We start from the raw sequence: 21,325 nt of genomic DNA on the forward strand, positions 1-21,325 counted from the left end.
AATTACTAACTCCTGCATGAAATGCTTTCCACATTATTCCAAGATATAATTTCCACTCAAGGGCATCTTGACAAACGCCCTCCTCCAGTATCACATAATTGATCTTATAATGCACATGTAATCACCGCTGCCTGTTTCTTCTGTTGGAGAAGAAACTCATCGAACATATCCTCAGTCCTTGACCTTTGTGGTATGACTAAGAAAACTATTCTTGCGGAATAATGTCCTTTTTTTGTTTGCTCTCTTTGCAGTTCCAGGAGAATCTTACACTCAGAAGAGCCAACAGCAAGTGTGACAGCAGATTACAGCAGTCCTGTCTGTGAACTTGGAATTGGTATTCAGGTTTTAAGGCTACTATCCAAAAAGAAGGAGATGTTGGTGATGACAGGTTATTTTGTTATAATAGCAATTGGGAATCAGAATTAACAATGGCTCCTAGCTGGTTTCTAGCTGCAACATAACATACTGAGGAACTGAGGCAGCACTGAGAAATTACTACTTACCTGATAATTTCCTTTTCTTTAAGACAATCAGATGAATCCACAACAAGTAGGTTATGCACCTCTACCAGCAGATGGAGATGGAGCAAACTGACATCAGCCTGCCAGTATTGTCTTCAAAAGCAACTGAGGACAGATTAGCAAAACTTGATTAAACAGATAAAAATTCCAATACTCAGCCAACAGGCAACACTGAGCTCAGACAAGAATGTATAAACACTAGCCTAGGAACTGGACGAACCCTTTCCAGTAAGCCCTGTAACATGTAGCCATAGAGGAGGACCATAATACAACTATCTGGCAGCCAAGGAAGGGAAGTTGAATTCATCGGACTATCCTAAAGAAAAGGAAATTATCAGGTAAGTAGTAATTTCTCATTTCTTAGCCTCCAGTCAGATGAATCTAGAACAAGTGGGATGTACCCAAGCTACTCCAGAATAGGGCGGGAGACTGCCTGCAGTCCAGTCAAAACCACATGTGCAAAGGCTGCATCCTCCCGGGCTTTCCCATCCAGACTATAATACCTGGAAAAAGTACGTGACAAGGACCACGTCACAGCTCAGCAAATGTTAATGGGAGACAACAATTTCATTTCCACCCATGACACTGCTTGAGCTCTGGTGGAATGAGCCCTGACCTGAGTAGATAAAGGCTTCCCAGCATCAATGTATGTAGCCATGACTATCTCCTTAATCCAGCGAGCTATGGTAGCCTGCGAGGCCAGCTCTCTCTGCCTAGTACCGCGGTGAAGGACAAAAACAGGTGATCAGTCTTCCACATACCAGACAATATGTCTCTTGACATCCAAGGGTCGCAACAGACAATACTCCTCTACATACTTTCTCTTTGTCCAGAGAGGGCAGGGAGATGGAATGATTCAAGTGAAAGTCAGTGACCACCTTTAGTAGAAAAGAAGGAACAGTATGCAGCTGGAATCACCCGGAGGAATGGCTCCCGGCAAGACAAGGTCTGCAGTTTGAAACCCTACGCATAGAACAAATTGCCACAAAGTTTTCAAAGTCAATAACCCCAAGTTCAGGTTACACATCGGTCTAAATGTAGGGCCCACTAAGAATTCCAATATCAAATTAAGACTCCATAAGGGCACCAGGAACCGCAAAGGAGAACGAAGATGTTTCACTCCTTTCAGGAAACGGGCTACATCAGAATGAGCCAACAAGGCTCCACCATTCACCAGACTTCTGAAACAAGCAAGAGCCGCTACTTGTACCTTTAAAGAATTAAATACCAAGCCTTTATTCAAGCCATCCTGCAAAAATTCCAAAATGCACGGGATTTTGACCAAACAAGGAAGAATACCTCGCTCCTCTCACCAGGCCTCAAACACTCGCCAAACCCGCACATAGGCCAAGGAAGTGTAGAACTTTCTAGCTCTTAGCAAGGTGGAAATCACTGCCGCAGTGTATCCATGTTTCAGCAAGCGAGCCCTTTCAAGGGAGTTGTATCTTCATGAAGAATAGGACCCTGCTGCAACAGATCCCTGTTCACCGGAAGCCAAAAGGGTGATTCCACCAGGAACCGCCGCAGATCCACATACCATGGTCTCCTGGGCCAATATGGAGCAACCAAGAGCACCATCCCTCTGTGGCACTCGATCCTTCAGACTAATCTGCCCAACATGGGCTATGGAGGAAAGGCGTACAGCAACTTGCCTTCTGGCCATTCCTACACTAAGGCATCTATCCCTAATGACTTCAGATTTCCTGCGACTGAAGAATCGCAGAACTTTCGTTCTGTGAGAAGTAGCCAGCATGTCTAGAAATGTGAGACCCCAGCAATCCAGAATCAGTTGAAATGCCTCGTTTGATAGCACCCATTCTCCTGGGTCCAGACTTTCCCTGCTGAGAAAGTCTGCTCTTACATTGTCTTTTCCTGCTATATGCGAGGCTGAGATCATCTGGTGATGTAGTTCGGCCTATTCCATAAGTTGATCTATCTCCTGCAACACTTGTTGGCTCTCGGTGCCTCCCTGCCGATTTATGTAAGCCACAGTCATTGTGTTGTCCAACATTATCCGGACCACTCAACCCCGCAGCCTGTTGTTGAACTGCAAACATGCCAGCTGGACTGCCCTGGCTTCCAAACGATTTATGTTCCAGAGCGACTCTTCTATATCCCAGCAGCCTTGCACTGTCAGCTCCTTACAGTGAGCTCCCCAACCATGGAGGCTTGCATCCGTTGTCAGTACTAGCTGGTCCGTGGTGCTAGGGAAATTCCCCTCCTTAGATGATGACTGCAGCCACCACTGCAGTCTGAGAAGACCTCCATCGGTAGCTGGAGCCAAATCGAATAGTCCAGAGCCTGTGGGTTCCACAAAGAGAACAGGGAGCATTGAAGAGGATACACATACGCTCTCACCCATGGAACCACTTCCAAGGTTGCCGCCATTAAACTAAGTACCTGCAGGTAGGACCATAAGGTCGGGCACAGAGTGGTCATCAGTAGACGTATCTATGCCATCAACATTTGAATACGAGCTTCCAGCAGGAAAACCTTGTCCTGCTTCATGTCAAACTGAACCCCAAAGTATTCCAACAATTGAGCAGGCTAAAGATTGCTCTTGATCAGGTTCACAACCTAGCCAAATTCCTGCAACAGGGAGATCACCAGGTGGCTCTGCTCCAGCGACTTGGCTCAAATCAGCTAGCTAGTTGTCCAAATATGGGCATACTAGGATTCCATCCTCTCTCAATTTTGCTGCATCTACCACCATTACCTTGGATATGGTTCTGGGAGCGGTGGCCAGACCAAAAGGCAGTGCCCAAAACTGATAATGGCATCCCAGAACCGTGAACTACAGAAAGCATCGATACTCTAGTTGAATGGGAATATAAAGATACGCTTCAGACAGGTCCAAAGAGGTCAGAAATCCCCTGACTGTATGGCCATTAATCGAGGGCAAGGTTTCCATGTGAAAATGCATCACCCTCAGGTGACTGTTGACACCCTTAAGATCCATGATGGGCCGAAAGGTTCCTTTTTTCTTGGTTACAATGAAATAAATTGAATATCGCTCCATATTTTCTTGAGACATGGGCACCAGAATCACAGCCCTTAGACTGAGGAGCCCTGCCAATGAATCCTCCACTGCCTGCTTCTTCTTTATTTATTTATTTATTTCCTGGTTTTTCTAGACTGATGATGGTATGAACCTTCACACGGGGGGATCGGCAGGGAGAGATCATGAACACGTCCCAAGGAATACTGCGAAACTCTAGCGCATATCCTTCTCGTATCACCTCCAGGACCCATTGATCCGATGTGATCTCGACCCACCTCTGTTAGAATAGAGAGAGGCATCTTCCAATTTCCTGCTCGCGGGGGTGGATCAGGAAACCTTTGTTGGGAGGCTCGCGAAGATGCACTACCAAGCCCACGCCCCTTCTGGGCTGTCTGGGACGAAAGAACTGAGACCTACCACAAGTTCGAGTTTTCTGAAAGGTCGCTCTTCTATAGGGTCAAAACCGCTTGGATCCTCTATAGCACAACCTCTCATGCTAAAGGAGAGAGGCATCTGCTTCTTATCCTCCGTAATCGATAAACCCTACTTACACTTCACCCCACTTACTGGCCAGTTTCTCCAACTCGCTCCCAAACAAAAGCAAGCCTTTAAAGGGCAGTTTCGTGAGGTTAGCCTTGGAGGTCGCATCAGCCGACCAATTTTTCAGCCATAGCTGATGCCTGGCTGCTACTACCGAAGCCACCTCTCTGGCTGAGGCGTGGACCAAATCACAGCCTGCATCTGCCAAGAAGGCGGGCGCTGGCTCCATAACTGCCCTGGAATTCACCAGAGTCAACAATTTCTTGAGAGATAAGTAAACGAGTGAGCCACCAAGAAGCTATTTGCAAAGTCATTGCCACTGCTTCAAATGCCTGTTTAATGATAGTTTTAATCCGCCTATCATGTACATCCTTTCAAGGCCGCTCCTTCTTCCACGGGGCTAGTCATCCGCTTGGAGATTGCACATACAAGTACATCCACTTTCGAAAAACTTAAATGCTCTCTCATCACTGGATCCAGAGGGTACAAGCCTTCCAAAAATCAACCTTTGAAATTAGCATCTGGGGTACCCCACTCAAGATCACTCAGTTCTTGAATGGCCTCCATCACAGGGAAAAAACAAGAGACCTTACGCAGAGAAACCAAAATGGGATTTTTCTTTGGATCAGACATGGAATCTGTCCCAGGTACTCCCAGCATTTTCAAGATCTGGGAATTCAGGGCCGGCAGTTAATCTTTATGGAAGAACCATAGCATAGTCTTATATAGTTCTAATCCTGGAGGACTTTCACCATCCTCAAGTGAGGATCGGCATCATCCATGCTATCCGGGTAATTCTGCTGCCGCTCTAGGAGTACTCCGGTGCTTATTTGTAGGTCCAGGCAAGGTCTGCACCTACAAGTTTTCCCTGGGAGCATTGGACGGGGCTGAGGCCTGTGCCTGAAAAAAGGATTGCAATCCCTAGAAAAATTCTACCCATGAAAATCTAGAGATTTCCAGACCAGCAGGTACCTGAGGGGTACTCACTGAACTGCCTTCCCTGACTGAAGAATCAGTTAGGGGATTTCCAAAATAAGGTGCCGCACTTGAAGAGTCTTTACCCAGACCTACATCCAGCTGGGAAGAACCAGGTTTAGTGAAATCAGATGACGATAATTCTCCCTGAGCCTCCAAACAGTGCTGGCACAAGTCAGCAGACACTCCAGGTTGAGATGCCAGAATATGCAAAGAGAAAGGCACTTAGGTTTCTTAGATATAGGCGCCATTAGACCGGCAGTGTGCTGACTGGCAGCTGGAAGCTAGTGTCTAACATTTATTTATATTTTTATAGGCATCCAACACCTAGGCATCCCTAGCTAACAGGCCGATACAGTAAAGCGCGGCCGCGGTTACCCTGTTTCTAACCCGCTTTCTACCCACAATTTGTCCGCGTAAGTCTAACCCGCGATTCACTATCCGTTTTTACGGATCTTTACCGCTTCTTTAAAATCGACGCGTATCCCTTTCTGCCCGCGGCATGTATATGACATGTAAATGATTGGATTAGCTATTCCCTCCCATACAGTAACGTGTGGCCCGATTATTGCCTTTTTAACCAACTGTTTTGCCGCGTCTTTAACCCGCTAATTTACCGCCTACCCTGACGTTAGAGGGATGTGACAGCAATAGGCAGGCTCCGGCCAAATAAGTGGGTGGGTTGGAGCAAGCGAGTAACATGGTGTGGCCCGGTTCTCCTACGCTCGGGCATTGGGGATTGCCAGTCCTCTCTCCCCCCCTCCTGAAGCAAGGCGTAGGGCGAAAATCGACTCGACATGTTATTAAAGCAAATAGAAATTGTAACAAAAGTAAACTTACTGCATGCTTCCAGCAGCCCCAGTCCTCTCTTCCCTCCTCCCGAGGCGCCCACCGCGGCTCCCCTGCCTCCCGGTGGCAGCCAGTGGCGAAAGCGACTTCCAGCAGCCCCTCCGAAGGTGCATGAACGCACGTCCAATTTGGGTGCTCAAGCAGCGAAGGCGCATGAGCGCACGCCGTGAGCGCCCAGATGGACGTCAGAGGTCACAGCGTGCGCTCATGCGCCTTCGCTGCTTGAGCGCTCAAATTGGACATGCGTTCATGCACCTTTGCCGGCGGGGCTGCTGGAAGTCGCTTTCGCCGCCGGCTGCCCCCGGGAGGCAGGGGAGCCGCGGTGGGCGCCTCAGTGGAGGGTAAGAGAGGACTGGGGCTGCTGGAAGCATGCAGTAAGTTTACTTTTGTTACAATTTCTATTTGCTTTAATAACATGTCGAGTCGATTTTCGCCCTGCGCCTTGCTTCGGGAGGCGGGGAGAGAGGACTGGCAATCCCCAATGCCCGAGCGTAGGAGAACCATCCACTTCCTGGTACCTGTTATTTCAAATGTCATTTGAAATGACAGGTACCAGCGCACCCAGGATACTGTATAGGCGCTGTATACTGTATAGCGCTCTATACAGTAAAATGGATTGCGCTTCATGGACGCGCTTTGCATTTGCATGCCATTTAAATACTGTATCGAGTGGTATGTGATCCAGACTGTGCGCGCGGCAAACGAGCGGGTGCCCGGCACTGCCGCACTTTTTCTTACGCGCCCTTACTTTATCAGCCTGTAAGATAGACACTGTAAAAAATTAAGCGAAAAGCAGCATTCAACTTGTGCGCACAGATAAACGGCAGTTACCTAAGGCACCCTTAACTTGGACGCATAGAATACTAGGCCTGCCTAAGCGTCCAAAATCTGGACGCATAACTTGGATGCACAGCTAGACACATACACCAAACCGGCAATCCTGTAGAGGGCAGCCTAAAGAAAGCAAGCACAATGACATTGAGGCCCCCCAGGCAGCATGCAGCAAAAAAGCCTCAGAGCGGGGCCTAGCCTACAGAGCCCACTCAACCCACCAGGCTGCCCACGTCCCTCGACCTCCCACGGAGCAGGATGAACATTGGAACGGCGTGCTGAGCAAGGAGACCAGGGGAAGGAGGAAGCCCTACTGCAAAAACAAACAAAAAAAAAACCCCCTCCTTCTCTGTCTTTTTTTTTTTTTTTTTTTTAAACTTACCTGGCTGAGTACGGAGATGGTCTCTAGCTGTGGGGGGGAGAGGGCATTTGCTGTCACCGCCACACTCAACTTCCTGCACTCGCTGCCTTTCAGCTGCTTAACAGTTAAGTTCACACCGGCTGAAAAACCAGCTACTGGACCAAGGCACTCATCTGAGGAACCAGAGAAATCACCTCAGGAATTCACAACTGGGGGAGGGATCTTTTGGTATCACTGTAGGTGAGTGGGGCAAATTTATTTTCCTTATTTCTCCAGTAGGGAGATGCACGTCCACCATCTGCTGGAGACGGAGAATACTGGCAGATTGATGTCACTGCAGGGATATATATATATCCTGTTATGTCAGTTTGCTCTGTCTCCATCTGCTGATAGAGGTGATTAACCCACCTGTTCTGGATTCATCTGAGTGGATGCTAAGAAACAGGCCTTTTATAGGGTATGAAGTCAGCTCTTGAATTTTTGTTTCTGCCTCCATCTGCTGCCTGGAGGGTGCATCCCATCTGTATGGACTAATCTGCTAGGACTAAAGGAAAGGAAATTAATGGGTAAGAATAAATTTCACCTTCCACCCATCTACATAGCCTGAATTTGACAGAAAATCTTTAATTAACCCAGTTTAACCCATTACATATATCACCAATTAAAGTACCTTAATTCTTTTAAATCTAAAATCAAAGGTCCAGCATCTCCAAGTTCTTCAAGATATAATTTCCAAGTTTGGAATATTTGATGGGGTCAGTCATCTGAGGAAAAAAAGAACATTTAAGAACTAATAATTGGTACAAGACATTAAGAAAGAAAAAGAAAATATGTAGTATTGACAGCAGTCAGCCCTACACAGCTGAGACTGGGGCATTATTCAGTATCAATAAAATCAGTATTTGAACTCTGCCAGAATGTAATCCCATTATAGTACTGCTTTCTGTGGGAATTGGGGTCAGATGGCACCCAGCCATAAAAACCATACTGCCAGATTATTACTGTCACAGAGCAGCAGATCCCACATGAGTGGGAAATATACTTAAGTGGAAAAGAAGTAAATCAGTATTTTCTCATTTTTTACTCAAATTCTCAGGAAATTCTTGAATGAGAAAATATATTCTTCTATGCATTCTTTATGCAGTACTAAAAGTGAACACATATAGAGGACAATGTCCGTCCCAATGCATGCTTAAAAGTCTGTTGGCACAATGGATTTACATAGCTAAGTCCATTAGTACAAGGGACTCAGGAATGGAGGGTCTGGCTCACATGCTCACTTCAAGAAAGCCACAATCCAGGGTCTAGGTTGGAAAGGAGGACCTATGGTACTTAGATATTTGGCCATCTTCTGTACACCAAGAGGAAATAAGCCTTGCCACACTTATTTAACCTATAAACAAAAAAAATCTAATATTTTGGTAAATGTTATAGGAAGAACATCAGAAGCAGGATTTATTAAGTAATGCATATCAAAGAAAAGATGTAATTTAAGAGTGATCTGCCTTTCCAAGGTTTAAAATGGCTTAATGTGGAATACAGTCAGAACACAGTACAACATAAGACCCATTAAAAAAAAAAAAAAAAAAATCAAGCAAAAAACCATTTTCCCTTGTTTTCAATATCTATGATATGTTGATAAATTTCTGATGCCTCATTTGACAAAAAAAAAAAAATGAAGAGCATAATGGAAAAGGACAGGAGGATAGCCATTTTTCTGCTTTAAGAATCTCAAATACCATGATGCATGGTGATGTCACAAGACTGTGCAGGAGGTGGCATATTTGAAATATTAAGTGCAAGAAAATGGCATTGCTGATACTATTTGTTTTGGTGCAGTGAGTGATATAGGAAAAGTTGAAATCTAACAATTGTTTTTTTTACTTTTTCTTTACACAAACAGTCCAATTCAAAAGTTAAAAGAACCCCTGGATTCTGAAATCCAATCCCGAAGCTCTGCAAACAGGATTAGTTTTCAGAGTAATCATGCTATGCAAATTAGCTGTGTTCTTAGACCAAATATGACGAATATTCATTGTGGATATACTGAAAAGCAGACCTGGCTGTGGCCCTCAGATGCAATTAAAAGAATTGTTTTCCTACTGTTAGACATAATGGTTGTGTATATAAATACATTCCTTGTAACTGTATTACTTTTACATATATACTCACTGAAAGCTTTAAGCAAACCATTCTATTTAAAAAAACAAAACAAAACCCAACATTCACTTTTACTTTACAAAAACTGCCGCCCTGATTTAGAACAGTGTTTCCCAGCCCCATACTGGAAGTATATCTAACTCGTCTGATTTTCAGAATATCCATAATGAATATGCATGAGACACATGAAGAAGAGAGGGCAGAATAAAAAGGGGGGGGGGGGGAGTGTTAACTTCTTACTGAAATGTACAAAACTGGAAATGTTTGAGGGAGAAGACATTATAATCATAAGCAACATTCATCTTAAAGGAGGACTACCGATTTTTAAAAACTATGCCTATAAATGAATGGTACAATCACTTCAGGACAAGAGTGGGAATGCTGGTCCTCGAGGGCCACCAACCAATCCGGTTTTCAGGATCTCTAATGAATTTGCACGAGACATATTTGCCTGCAACTGAAGAAGTGTGGATGGAAATCTCTCTCATGCATATTCATTAGTGATATACTGAAAACCTGACTGACTGGAGGATCTCAGACAGGAATTGTCCTCCTGCTGTGTTAGGCTATGGTTATAAACTGTAACAATGGGAACTTGACTTTTAAAGCTGCTGCTACTTACAAAATGATTTGTCCATAGGCACAAGGAGCACTTCATATTCCCTCAGGTATTCACTTAAGACAGACAGTGGGACAGGGACTTATTATACCTGAATTCTAATAATGCAAGTAAGTCATCTTGAGCACCATTTGGAAAGGCTGGCCAAAGAAAAAAAATATTTATGCTGCCATAAATTTTGTTCAGTGGCATCAGCACCCCAGTTCTCGCCTCTGCAATGCTGCTATCATCACATTAAGAAGTATTTCAAAAATGAAATGGATTTCTTTTTTTTAACAGACTGACATTCCAAAACCAAAGCTTCTTATAATATGCATTTACAGGGTTCATTTATCATACGGTAATATTCTTTAAAAATATGTACAACGGTCTTCTTTTAAAAGGGGGAGTTTGCCAGCATGCCACTCAGCGCAGATGAACTCCATCACCAGAGAAAAGCATCACTCCAACTCCAGTCCCTGGCTAAAGGATGCACATCAGAAGCCCAAAGGGGAGAATCGTATCACTGCCAGTAAATACATTAGCGACATTGTATGCCATTAGAAAGCATGCATCAGAGGAGGGGTGGCCACCTCACCCAGGTCGGGCAAACAGGCTAATTCAGTCCTGGTTTTGTCCCATTCCATGCAGAAAGTTGTAGTGCCGGTAATCCTATTGAATGCCCTGAGAAAATCAGATCTACAAACCTAAGTACTCAGTTGATCGAGGTGGAAGGGTCAGGGCCGGCCCAGGTTGTTGGGTTCACCAGAGAGTAAGGTAGCAACCCATAGTCAGCATGCCTCCCAGCAAAGCAATTGCATCTCCAAACTCTAGAACATCCCTGGAAAATTTCCATCCTCAGTTACCCGGCCTAATCTTCCGAAACCGCATCAGCGTAGGCTCCCTTCCTCCCATCTCGAGATGCTGTATGCTCTGGGCACTGACGGTCCAGGGGGCCTACTATCCGCCCCGCTCGCTCAAACTGCACTACGGGAGGAGAGGAAGCACACTACTACTACCGCCAACCGAGACTGTTCTTCCCCAGGTTCCATTGGGGAGAAATATCCCGTTAATGGGCGCATCGCGAGACTGTCGTCCTACAATAACGTGATGCGCACGCGGGGGTGGGAGGGAAGAGTTTTCTCCGGCCCATGTCAGGGGGATGACGTATCCCAGCACGCATGCGCGAGGGAAGAGGGCCGGGTCGAAAGGAACGTCTACGAAACCTATTGCGTCAGTGGCCGGGTGAGACTCTTCTCCGCCGTGCGATGCGATTATTCGCTCACATTGGTTAATCTGGCCCTGCTTTTGCCCCATAGCATGCACGAAGTTGTAGTCCTCATTTTTCCCATTGTTTGTCCTAGGAGCATAAGAACTACTCCAGGCAGGGGGCAAAAGCAGAATTCGTAGAGCCCGTTTGGTTGGCTTGGGGGCGGAGCTTAACCCTGTGATCATCCAGGCCGGTGAGGTGGTCTGCTGCTTGAAATAGGACCACATTTGAGACCTAGCAAAGCATGTCATTAAATCAAGACCATTCAGTGCTAATATTTCTCCCCATGGTGTGGTTTCTTTGGGATGAAGTAGTTCACTGTCCGTTCACTTTCATTGAGGAGGGTTATTTCATTTAATTTACAGGATAAACTTTTTACACTGAAATCCTCATTCTCGTATTTTTAGCCTAGTGATTAGAGCAATAGGCTACAACCCAAGACTCAAATGCCACTGTTGCTCCTTGTGACCTTGGGCAAGTCACTTTACCCTCCATTGCCTCAGGTACAAAATTAGATGTAAACGCTGTGCGGATAGGGAAATACCTATAGTACCTGAATATAATACACTTTACTGTGTACATCAAAGTGCCAAAACAACAGAATATAAAAAAAATATTACAGTTCATACTACTACATTTCCCTAACCCCAGTGCATTTTAAGAGCTGGCTTTTACAGGAGTTTGTAGATTCCAATTTTACAAACACCTCATACTCTTGTCTGCTAGAATAGAGCAGCAAACTCAGTCAAAATGCTAACAACTATTCTAGAAATTCATTCTTTTCAAACCCTTAGATAATATTAAGAAAATATAATTTTTCTATATTGGCCAGTCAAACATTTGATCAGGGCACGGACTAAGAGAAGGGGGGCAAAGAGGGCATCCTCAGCAGGGCTACTTTTAGATACAGACATAAACACATAAGGCTCTTCACCCTGCACAGGGGCCAGAGCCCCAAATTGCAGGCAGCAGAGGACAGCCCTTTGCATCCTGCTCCAGCCCCTTCATTCCCAGGAAGTATACAAGGAAAAGGATGAGAGGGAGTGAGTAACACACAGACCAAAGCAAAAAGTCATATATTCCCTAATCCAGCCCCCTCCTCACCTCATTCCCCTACCCCTTCTTCCTATAGCTAGTTTTTGGCAATTACCCAAAAACTAAGTCTATTCCATGTTACCATTGCTAATGGCAGTGGCTATTCTCTAAGTGAACTTAATAGCAGGTAATGGACTTCTCCTCCAATAACTTATCCAATCCTTTTTTAAACACAGCTATACTAACTGCACTAACCACATCCTCTGGCAACAAATTCCAGAGTTTAATTGTGCGTTGAGTAAAAAAGAACTTTCTCCGATTAGTTTTAAATGTGCCCCATGCTAACTTCATGGAGTGCCCTCTAGTCTTTCTACTATCCGAAAGAGTAAATAACCGATTCACATCTACCCGTTCTAGACCTCTCATGATTTTAAACACCTCTATCATATCCCCCCTCAGTCGTCTCTTCTCCAAGCTGAAAAGTCCTAACCTCTTTAGTCTTTAAGCAGTTCTCGATGGGATAGCAATCGCATTTTAGGAAAATTTAGTAACCTTATATTATTCCTTCTTATGTAATTCTCTAGATTTTCCATTTTGACCATTTGTATATTCTCCAATTTTATCAGGTTTCCCTGGATCTTCTCCATTTCAATAACCTTAGTTTCCAAACCAAGTGTTAAAGATTCATTTTTTTCCACTCTTTTCTCTAAAGATTGGTTTTTCTCAATACTCTTTCACAGTCAAAGTCAGAGAGGCAATCACATTCTCCATTGAGGAAATTGCTTTTAATATTTCCTCTAAAGTTTCTTTAAAGGGGATAGATTGAGGGACTCCACATACCACTTGAATATGATCTTCTCCTCTCATTCGCGGCTTTAGGGAGGTAGATCCTTCCACAGCTTGCTGCGTCTCTGCAGCGGGTAACTCCCTGGAGCCCAATATCTCTGGGCTCACCGAGGATACTACTAGTACCTCACCTCCTCTCTGGGGTTCAGTCATCTGAATGGCCGATTTTTCTTCCAGCAAAGCAGAAATATCTAAGGAAGATTCCACTCTCCTAAGCAGAGCTTCAGGCGTCGTTGGCGCGCCAGAGCTCCAAGATGTTTCAATGGCCAGGGGGCTCAATGGCTGCTCCACGCTGACGCCTCCAGCGGCCCCTCCTCCCGGCGGTATCTGCAACAGTCCAGCAAAAGCTTCTTCAATCCGAGGTTGACGAGTCAGTTGTATCGGAGGTAATCTCTTATTTTGGCTTTTCGTTTAGTATGTGGCATTATGCCACCAAAGAGGAAAAAAGTTTCCAGGAAATAAGAGAAAACGCCAAAAAAAATTCAAAAGCCTCGGAGCTCAGCATTTGCTGTTCACTCCTCGGCGGCCATCTTCAATTTCTATGTTTTGATTGGCTATGACATGGTGTTCATTTTATGTTTCAATATTCCTTATGGGGTTCCATATATTAAAATTAGGTTTGACTATTTTGATAGGTGGGAAAGAATCAGGTGATTTGCCCATTTACATTTTGAAAAGGGATTGGTCCAAAGTTTGTTGTATCAACCTTTAATTGGGAGGATTACATTTTTGAAGGTGAAAAGTTGCTAAAAATAATTTAGAGACAGATTTAAATAAGAGGGTAGCATTGCAATATTTCAGTGTTTATATTTATTATTTCAGTGTTCATTTTGTTCCCCTGAGGCAGGCACAATCATGCCAACACATCAGTGTTATCTTGAGAACATAAGTTTCTTCTTGACATGTGAAAAAGATAAGTTTGTTTTATGAGAATAATATAATGGAATATAAAGTTAATAGGGTTTACAGTTAAACTTTTACATTTTTTCACCATAAAATAAAGGAAGATTGGAAATGATGGAAAAGACAAAGTGTTAATATGATTACAACTTAAAGCCCACTGCAGGCAAAAGATTGCAGATTGCATCTGGCATTTAAATCTGACAATCCCTCTTTCAAAAAATATATGCAAGGTTAACGATTTTTTTTATATATTGCTGGGATTTGATAATACACCTCTTTTTGCTTTTGTAAATGGATATTTAGTGGGAGGTGTGTGCCCTTTTGTGATTTTAGTGTATACCGATTCCTTGATTTGCATTACTGTATTTCAGACTTTGTTATAAAAAGGTTATTGCCCACACATGGTAAATTGGTGAGCTTTTTCCCTGAGACTGCTGGCCCAGAGCCAAGCCATCTGATGGGCAGCAATGATGGCAGCTGACAGAGTAAATAAAATGGTATAGATATGCCTCTGTGTCCAGGAGGACCCGATGGAAGGATTCATCTTCCCCCTCCACAGAAAGAACTAGAAGTCTTGGTTGTGCAGATATTGCACCATGTATAACTGTGAGCAATCCTCCAAGAATTCAACATCCAGCTGTGGAATACAGTCTTCCTGAAGTTGTCCAGCAAATGAGGATCCTTACCCAGAGGGGAGTGGGAAAAGGGACAGATCTTGGGCTGCTTCAGGGGTGATTCAACTATCACCAATTGGTGAAGGAGTTAAATGACTAAATCCTGGGGAATTGTTGGCCTCTATACTTGAGGTTGAATTTCCAGGCAGTTGGTAAACAAATTAGGGGACACTACCACCTCTTGAGTAGAGTTTTATGAATGGAGATTGCCAACCCTGTGGGTGTTGTCAGGATTATCAAAAGACCATAGACTTCCAGCCTTTGGTTTATGTCCTGCCACATAAAGATCCCATTGTACTTTTCTCATTTTCAGATGGAACTTAACATTGGGTGGGGAGGAGTGCTCAGGGGGATCCGGAGGAGGATCAGACAGTATTCTGATTGAGTTTTCTCCCTCAGAGGCATAAGTAGGGTGAACCCTGACCCAGGACCCCAATGACAAAAAAGGTGATTGCGGATTCATCCAGCTGTTCTCTAAAACAGGACCGGCCTCTCCCCCAGGAGAGCTGAGTGTTTGCAGCAGGAGCTCTGGAAGATCCATCCAGAGTGTCCCTGCACCTGTGGGGCTCCCTTTGTCTGTAATGTCAACAACCGGGATAGGAGTGGCTGCAAAGTGCTCTCAGCTGTCTATGAGCAAGATGAAGAAGTTCTTTACCAGCTCAATTATTTGGTTGATGGATTTTTCTGATCTTTGGGCTGGCATTGAGGAAGAAGCATCCTCCTCCAAGACCAAAATCTGTTCATCCTCCTGAGATGTCCCTAGAGGGCTCCGGGTGGTTTGAGCCGCCTACTTGATGGATGTGAGGAGGAGGAAACATATCAGATCCAGCATATTGAACTTGATATCAGGAGGCTGAAGGGGGGGGGGGGGGGTGAAGGGGTCCTAGAAAGCCTGGGATGTGGACAGAACAGATAAGAAGGAAGGCGACACTGGAAACTTTCAAGCCAGGAAGGATGAGGGGACTCGAAAAGAGCTTCCCAGCATAGAACCCAGATCAACAACCATCCGAATAACAGAAGAAGAAATACGACAAACTGAGGACTGGAAGGCGCTTCTGCACACTGTTTCCAGCAGCCCCCGAGAGAGGACTCCAAAAGGTCACAGTAAGCGACCAGGCTTCAACTCCAGCCCCAGCTTCCAGAGGCCCTACACTCTTTGGAGTAGAGAGGACCGGAAGGCTCATCTCATACTGCTCCCCGCATCCCCTGGGAGAGGACTCCAGAGGTCACAATGAGCAAAACTCAAACCTCTCCATCCATTGAGAGAGGATCAACTTGCTGGTGGTTGAAGAGAATCAGTAAGTATAGCTTTGGGAAATATTAGGACTTAGTTTGGAGAGAAGGTGAAATAGTGGAGTATATTTAAAGGACTCTAATTGTATACATTCCAACTCCCATAGCAACCTACACTTAACTAGGAACTCAACAAAATTAAGATGACGGCAGCAGTCCAGCAGGCTTTCCAGTCTTTTGCATCAAGTGTCACATGTATGATTTTTTTTACTTGCCAGTGAAAGGCTGTATGTGTGCAGCTGGTGCAAAGAGCTCCTGGCTCTCAGAGAACAAGACCAATCTCTGGAGGCTAGAGTGGCAGACCTGGAGGAGCTGAGGTGGACAGAGAGGTACATTGATGAGACCTTCAGGGACATAGTAGCCAAGTAGCAAATCCAGTTTAGAAGCCCCGGTGCTGCCTTGGATCAGAAAGGTCTCCTGGTGGAGAGCATTACCCTAGTATAGCAGGAAGTGATCCTGTAGCAAGGATCTGCTCTCCAGGTGATACACTGTCCTCTCACACAGAGGACAAGGCTCCCAGGGCTACTGCCCAAGAGAGAAGAGTGAGGTCAGCCATCATAGTTGGTGATTTAATTATTAGAAATGCGAATAGCTGGGTGGCTGGTGGACGTGAGGACTGCCCGGTAACTTGCTTGCTTGGTACGAAGTTGGCAGACCTCATGATCCAAAAACAACGACAAACCTTTTCCATCGGAAAAAAATCAGCAGAACCAGAGGTCACGAGCTGAGGCTCCAGGGAGGAAGACTAAGAACCAATGTCAGGAAGTATTTCTTCACGGAAAGGGTGGTGGATGCCTGGAATGCCCTTCCGGAGGAAGTGGTGAAGTCTAAAACTGTGAAAGACTTCAAAGGGGCGTGGGATAAACACTGTGGATCCATCAAGTCTAGTGGGCGTAAATATAGAGGAGGCGGTAAAACACTGCACGGAGCGGCAGTAGCCACAGAGACATTCACGGAGCAGAATGCCAGTGGCCAGTGGTTTGTGTTCCACCTTCACAGAGCGGAAGGATGGAGGGCTGCCATCTGAAAAAAAAAAAACAAAAAACAAAAACAACAAAACAAAAAACAAAAAAAAAAACAAACAAACAAAACAGAGGTGGGTAAGAGTATGGGGCAGGGGTGTGGCCTCTTGTTGCGGCGGTTGCTACCCCTGATTGAGCTGGATGTTCACTGGGATGCGGATACGGCGCTGCTCTCTGCATTGGTGGAGGGGTGGAAGGGAATTGGGGCCGGAGGGTGCTGGAAGCCAATAGTGACGGGTGGGAGGGAGAAAAAAAGGGGGGGGGGGGGGGGGGGGGGGAAAGATATTAAAAAAAAAATGGATAAACTGCGTAGCTTGCTGGGCAGACTGGATGGGCCATTTGGTCTTCTTCTGCCGTCATTTCTATGTTTCTATGCATCACCTAGACAGGATTTTAGACAATGCTGGGGAGGAGGCAGCTGTTGTGGTACATATGGGCATCAACGACATAGGAAAATGTGGGAGGGAGGTTCTGGAAGCCAAATTTAGAAGTTTAGGTAGAACGCTGAAATCCAGAACCTCCAGGGTGGCATTCTCTGAAATGGTCCCTGTTCCACATGCTGGTTGGCAGAGGCAGGCAGAGCTCCGGAGCTTCAATGCGTGGATGAGACAATGGTGCAGGGAAGAGGGATTCAGTTTTGTAAAAAACTGGATAACCTTTTGGGGAAGGGGGAGACTTTTCCAGGACAGGCTTCACCTTAACCAGCTGCTGGTGCTAACTTTTAAAAAGGAGTCAGAGCAGTTTTAAACTAGAACAAGGGCTAAAGCAGTCAGTCACTCAGTAGTGCATGGTTTGGAGGAAGGTATCTGTGAAGGATACTAATGAAACGAGAGAGTTAGGGCATCCCAATAGAGGTTCCAATAAAAGCAAAAGCAGTCCATGTGCCTGTAAGTAAATCACTTGAGCTAAAGGATTCCAAATTATCCATATCAACTGAAAAGCAGGTTGTTAATACTAACAAAAAACACATTTTGAAATGTCTGTATGCCAATACCAGACATCTAAGAAGTAAGATGAGAGAGTTAGAGTGTATAAGAACATGCCATACTGGGTCAGACCAAGGGTCCATCAAGCCCAGCATCCTGTTTCCAACAGTAGCCAATCCAGACCTTAAGAACCTGGCAAGTACCCAAAAACTAAGTCTATTCCATGTTATTGTTGCTAGTAATAGCAGTGGCTATTTTCTAAATCAACTTAATTAATAGCAGGTAATGGACTTCTCCTCCAAGAACTTAACCAATCCTTTTTTAAACACAGCTATACTAACTGCACTAACCACATCCTCTGGCAACAAATTCCAGAGTTTAATTGTGCGATGAGTGAAAAAGAACTTTCTCCAATTAGTTTTAAATGTGCCACATGCTAACTTCATGGAATGGCCCCTAGTCTATTATCTGAAAGAGTAAATAACTGATTAACATCTACCTGTTCTAGACCTCTCTTGATTTTAAACACCTCTATCAGCCGTCTCTTCTCCAAGCTGAAAAGTCCTAACCTCTTTAGTCTTTCCTCATAGGGAAGCTATTTCATTCCCCTTTAATTTGGTCGCCCTTCTCTATACCTTTTCCATCACAACTATATCTTTGAGATGTGGCGACCAGAATTGTACACAGTATTCAAGGTGCGGTCTCACAATGGAGCAATACAGAGGCCTTATGACATTTTCCATTTTATTCACCATTCCCTTTCTAATTCTCAACATAGTTTGCTTTTTTGGCTGCCGCAGCACACTGAACTGACGATTTCAACGTGTGTTATCCACTATGACGCCTAGATCTTTCTTGGGTGGCAGCACCTAATATGGAACCTAACATTGTTCAACTATAGCATGGGTTATTTTTCCCTATATGCATCACTTTGCACTTATCCACATTAAATTTCATCTGCCATTTGGCTGCCCAATTTTCCAGTCTCACAAGACCTTCCTGCAATTTATCACAATATGCTTGTGATTTAACTATATAGCAGTGAATAATGAGATAGATATAATGGGCATCACAGAGACCTGGTGGAAGGAGGATAACCAATGGGACAATACTATATCAGGGTACAAATTATATCACAATGATAGGTAGGATGAATTTGGTGAGGGTGAGGCGCTTTATGTCCGGGAAGGCATAGAGTCCAGCAGGATAAAGATCATACAAGAGACTAAAAGCACAGTAGAATCTATATGGATAGAATTCCCAAGTGTGTAGGCTAAGAGTAATGAAAGGAGTTTATTATCGACCACCTGGCCAAAATGATGAGATGCATGATGAAATGCTAGGAGAAATCAGGGAAGCTAACCAATTTGGCAGTGCACTAATTATGGGTGATTTCAATTACCCCAGTATTGACTGGGTAAATGTAACATCAGGACATGCTAGAGATGTAAAGTTCCTGAATGGAATCAACGACTGATTCATGGAGCAACTTGTTCAAGAACAGACAAGAGAACGAGCTATTTTAGATCTAATTTTTAGTGGAGTGCAGGATTTGGTGAAGAGGGGCCACTTGGCAACAGGGAAGAGTCACCAAATGCACCCAGAAACCATCTAACATGGTCAAATGTCATAAAAGAAAGCTGCTTCTTCTGGGAGACTGTCAGAGGAACCAATCTGGGAACTAAATTTGATGGGGACACAATGGTTAAATGCATTCCAGGATGCTCAACTAATAGAAATGCAAACCAGATGGTCAGTGCAATTAAAGAAGAAAGTAAGAACGCTGAAATAAAAGTTATCATCCATCTGGGAACCAATGACCTCATAAACGGTGTCCACTAGGTACAGGAAGATTTCCAAAATCTAGGGGAGAAGATTAGACATATGTCAAAGACTATTGTTTTTTTCAGAAGTACTACTGGGATGCGGTAATCCAAAGGAGTTGTATGTGTTGGGGGGGTGAAGGGCTGTTGTGCTTGGAGCAAGAGAGGAACCTTGGGGTTAAGTGTCTAGTGATCTGAAGATGGTGAAGCAATGTGACAAGGTGATAGCTAAAGCCAGAAGTATGCTGGGTTGCACAGAGAGAGGAATAGCCAGAAAGAAAAAGGAGGTGATAATCCCCTTGTACAGGTCTTGTGAGGCCTCACCTGGAGTATTGTGTTCAGTTCTGGAGACCGTATCTCAAAAGTGACAGAGCCAGGATGGAGGCAGCCAAGAGAAAGGCAACCAAAATGGTGGGGGGTCTCCACCAAATGACTTGAGGAGAGGATGAAGAACCTAAACATGTATACCCTTAGAAGAGAGAAGGAGCAGGGGGTGATATGATAAAACCTTTCCGTTATCTGAAGGTGTGTAATGAGGCACAATCGACAAACCTTTTCCATTGGAAAGAAATCACTACAACTAGGGGCTACGTAATGAAACTCCAGGGAGGCCATCTTAGAACCAAAGTCAGGAAATATTTCTTCATGGAGAGGGTGGAGGATGGCTAGAATGCCCTTCTGGAGGAGGTGATGACAAACAGTGAAAGATTTCAAAGGGCATGGGATAAACATTGTGGATCCCTAAAGGCTAGAGGATGGAAATGAAGAAAAGAGTGCATGGGGGAAACTTGCTGGTGGGTTGGTTACTACTCTTAATCAATAAGCCTTCATACCCTTGATGCAACTCCATTATTATTCTTTGCTTCAACAGCAGGGTGGAAAAGAGGAAAATGGGAATTAGATTCAGAGGGCAATCAACAAGTACATTGAATTTTACGGTTTGGGAAAACAAGCATGGGGAGAACTTGCTGATGCAGCTATTACCCTTAACCAATAAGCCTGATACTTTTGATGCAACTCCAACATTGCTCTCTGCTTCAATGGCTAGAGGTAACAGGGAACTGGACTCAGCAACCAACAAGGGCCCTGACTGACGGTCTGGGAAACTGATAAGTACAGAGGTGACCTGTATGGTGTGGCAGATAGTACCATAAGCTTGCTGGGCAGATTAGATGGACCATTTGGTCCTTTTCTGCTGTCACTTCTATGTTTCTATAACATGCTCAAATTTGAACTAATGACTGGAATGTGGACATGTAAATCTATAGCTCTAACGCTACATTTTCAAAAGGGAAAATAGAAAAAAACTGAAAGGTTCAGCAGCTAAGGTTAAAAGTGTACAACAGGTATGGACACTGTTTAAAAATACAATCTTAGAACAGCAGTCCAGATGTATTCCGCGCATTACGAAAAGTGGAAGGAAGGCAAAACTATTACTGACATAGTTAGAAGATGAGGTGAAAGAGGCTATTTTAGCTAAAAAAGCATCGTTCAAAAATTAGAAGAAAAATCCATCTGAAGAAAATAGGAAGAAGCATAAGCATTGTCAAGTTAAGTGTAAAACATTGATAAGACAGGCTAAGAGAATTTGAAATGAAGTTGGCTGTAGAGTATAGAGTATGGAGGTAAAGAACACACTTGAGGCAACTTTCATGGCAGGCAGGTCAAAAGGACTTGAGCACAGTGTAGCACTCTCT

The 21,325-nt window shown here is 44.4% G+C and overlaps 1 protein-coding gene across 1 annotated transcript in view; it reads right to left on the bottom strand.

Annotated features, from left to right (window-relative positions):
- Positions 1–10,988, bottom strand: part of LOC115097565 — a 96,965-nt gene extending 85,977 nt beyond the window's left edge. The window contains exons 1-3 of the mRNA XM_029613502.1: positions 10,544–10,988; positions 7,749–7,842; positions 7,487–7,622 (exon numbers count right to left, since the gene is read on the bottom strand). The gene's annotated coding sequence lies outside the window, so the exon portion shown is untranslated. The remainder of the gene's footprint in view (positions 1–7,486; positions 7,623–7,748; positions 7,843–10,543) is intronic.
- Between the last annotated feature and the right edge of the window lie 10,337 nt (positions 10,989–21,325).

Source organism: Rhinatrema bivittatum, chromosome 8 (genome assembly GCF_901001135.1).
Source record: "Rhinatrema bivittatum chromosome 8, aRhiBiv1.1, whole genome shotgun sequence".
NCBI classification, from domain to species: domain Eukaryota; kingdom Metazoa; phylum Chordata; class Amphibia; order Gymnophiona; family Rhinatrematidae; genus Rhinatrema; species Rhinatrema bivittatum.